This window comes from Fukomys damarensis, unplaced genomic scaffold (assembly GCF_012274545.1).
Source record: "Fukomys damarensis isolate Sample0158 unplaced genomic scaffold, DMR_v1.0_HiC HiC_scaffold_17, whole genome shotgun sequence".
In the NCBI taxonomy this organism is placed as follows: domain Eukaryota; kingdom Metazoa; phylum Chordata; class Mammalia; order Rodentia; family Bathyergidae; genus Fukomys; species Fukomys damarensis.
Window position 1 is genome coordinate 47122629 of NW_022900929.1, and position 2934 is coordinate 47125562.

The 2934-nt window shown below is 42.6% G+C and overlaps 1 long non-coding RNA gene across 1 annotated transcript in view; it reads right to left on the reverse strand.

Moving 5' to 3' along the window:
• LOC104871707 overlaps positions 1 to 2897 on the reverse strand; it is a 3890-nt gene extending 993 nt beyond the window's left edge. Inside the window, exons 1-2 of the long non-coding RNA XR_782942.3 lie at positions 2682 to 2897; positions 2452 to 2538 (exon numbers count right to left, since the gene is read on the reverse strand). This is a non-coding gene — a long non-coding RNA (uncharacterized LOC104871707). The remainder of the gene's footprint in view (positions 1 to 2451; positions 2539 to 2681) is intronic.
• Positions 2898 to 2934: the final 37 nt, after the last annotated feature.

The following is a 2934-nucleotide window of genomic DNA, read 5'->3' on the forward strand; positions in this document are numbered from 1 at the left end:
GGGTTTTTTTTTTTTTTTTTTTTTTGGTACCAGGGATCGAACTCGGGTCCTTGCGCTTGCAAGGGCAAGGCAAGGGGCGGAACCACTGAGCTAAATCCCCAGCCCCTAGTTAAAATGTTAATGATAATGTTGACATCTTCTGAGTAGTAAAATGGGAAATAGTAGATATGAAGTCTCTGAATTTAGAACAGGAGAGTTTAACTGAAAAAAAGAAACACAAGTGACTAAATTGAAAAACAGATGTAGTATCTTATTGTACAACTCATTTCTATTTGCATTTTCACACCAGTACCAACCATAGCAAAACCACTCATATTTAAAGCCATATTATTTTATTTTCTTCACATACACATATAAAATCAATGAACAAATTCTCTTTATATCTTAAGGTATAAAATTACCATACACTAATTAATGTCACAGTTAAACAGTTTAAAAGGATCTTCCTTACATCAGAAAAAGAATGCATCACTAAGGTAAAATAGAGGTTTAAGGCCAGCCTGGGTGGCCTCAGCTTTTCTGGTAAAGACTCTGTTGCTTTTTCTACAAGCTTAGCTGCCATCTTTTGGCTCTTGGTGTTGGTCTGAGAAGATCCTTCAGGTACATAGCTTTGAACCAGGTATAAGTTATGTTGGTCCAGCAGTTCTGGCTGCTCATCCTGACACTGAATCTTTTATCTCAGATCAGTATTTATTAAATAGTCACTTTAGTGATCCTCAAGCTGGCTGAGACTAATCATTAACTGGCTAGAGGCATTGATTGATTTATTCAGTCAACATTTACTGAGGGCCCGTTTGGCCCTGAAGACACAAAAATGAATCCACTTCAATTCCAGCTCTTAAGGAGCTCATAAGTACAAGGGCAGACAAATATATTTGGGTTGACTAAGACATTTACTTGAAATTTAAAACAAACTACTGCAAATAATAGGGTCTTAGATGAAACCAGGATTGCAAATAAAGGCCTAGACTAGGTTAGCCTCCAAAGAAAGGGGCAGCCTTGCTGGTGGTAGCTGGAATGATCAGCTCAAGAGAAAGAAACAAATGAGGATGGTTGAAAGAATACAGCCGTAAAGGAGTGGAGTCAGCTGTACATTCTATGCACTTGTAAAGCGGTGTGCATTACAGCTGTTGAGAGCAATACTGAATACCAAGAGGGAAAAGGTGATCTTGAGGCAATGCAACGTCCAAGTTAACACTACACTAAACTCTCAGGTCAGATAGATTTAGAGTAAGTCTCGCCTTCTTCCTGTATCAATATATGAAAGCCAAGCCTCAATTTCCTCAACCACAGAATGAGACTAAAATAGTCTAAGAACTGAAGTAAAAATAAAATACATGTAACAAGCCCAGTGTGGTGGTACATACTGCAATCCCAGCACTCTGAAAGGCTGAGGTAGGAGGATCACAAATACAAGTCCACCCTGGGCAATTTAGGGACTCAGCAAGATATTGTCTCAAAGTAAAAATTTTTAAAAAGAGCTGGGGCTATAGTTTAGCATGAGGGCCTTAGGTTCAATCCTTGAAAAAAAATTGTTTAAGATTAATTATAGCTGGCCAGGCATGGTGGTACATAGTGTAATTCCAGCACTGGGGAGGCTGAGGCAGGAGGATTGAGGCAAGTTTGAGGTCAGCTTGGGCTACATATTGAGTTTAAGAATGGTCTGCACTATATATTGAGAACTTGTTTCAAAATAAAAAAAATTACAACTGGATATGGTAGCACACACCAATAATCGCAGTACTTGGGAAGCTGATGCAGGAAGATTACCATGAGTTTGAGGCCAGCCTGGGATAGAGAATGAGTTCAAGGCCAGTCTGAACTACATACATAATGATCTGTCTCAAAGAAAAAAAAAATGTAAAGAAAGCATTTAATACTTAATAAGACTTCTAGTTGCGTTGTTACTATTATTGTTACAGAAAAACAACAACAATAACAAAACCCCACACACCAGCTTTTCTAGTAACCATAGGGAAGATAGGAGCATTAAGGGATAGTTTGGAGGTAGAAGCAAAGGCAAACCAGCAGAACACAACCAAAGTAAAGGAGGAGAATTGGGTTGCCTCTTTCCAGACGTTGCCTGGGGCTGTTTCCAAGGGGAGCTGAAGGAATTGCCAGTTCCAAGAGCCCAACTGGTCTGGTCCCAGAGCCTGTGAGTGCCTCTAGGTAGATCAGTTGTGGGCAGCCTGCTTTATGCCCAGGGAAGCGCCCTGCATGAATATACTGTGGTGTAGAATAATAGACGTTTATGTCATCTGGAAGGCTAAATAGTAACACTCATATTGGCAACCTGCTGTGTGGCGGGGGGCGGGGCTGGGAACATGTATTTTATTTTACAATGTGCTTCTTTCTGTGTTCTTTTTTCCATTATGAGAATGAATTCATATGTTGGGTTTTAAAAAATTGTGAATCAAACCGATTACAAAAGAAGATGAAGAAAAAAAGTACCTGCAGAGGCTGCTTGCAGTCTGAGTCCTGGCTGCCTGATGACGGGCTAAAGCCTCCACCCAGGAAGAGACCACTGGATTATAAGCCCTGGGGAAAAGAGAATGAGAAGGATTGGTGTCCCGGTGGTGTCTGCCAGTCCCACAGGACAACACAATCATGAGAACTGCTCCTCTTTTCCAGACACAATCCAGGGCTGGAAAAGTTCAACAAGTGTGTGGAACATCAGAGACCTTCCGGAAATGCTGAATTTGCTCCGAGATGTTCTGAGGCCCCGTGCACTTCCCTGGGCAGCCTCGAGGCTTAGCAGCGCTGCTTAAGGAGCCCTGTCCACACAGCAATTCTTTCCTTTCCGGCCTTCTCTTTCCAACTTGTGGCCCTTCCCAGGCCTGCGTTCCAGCCCCGCCCCTCTCTCTGGACGCATCTCTGGGCCCCATCATCACCCGGCGCCGGGCCCTCCCTCCTGCCCCCCCCCCCCTTCCTTCC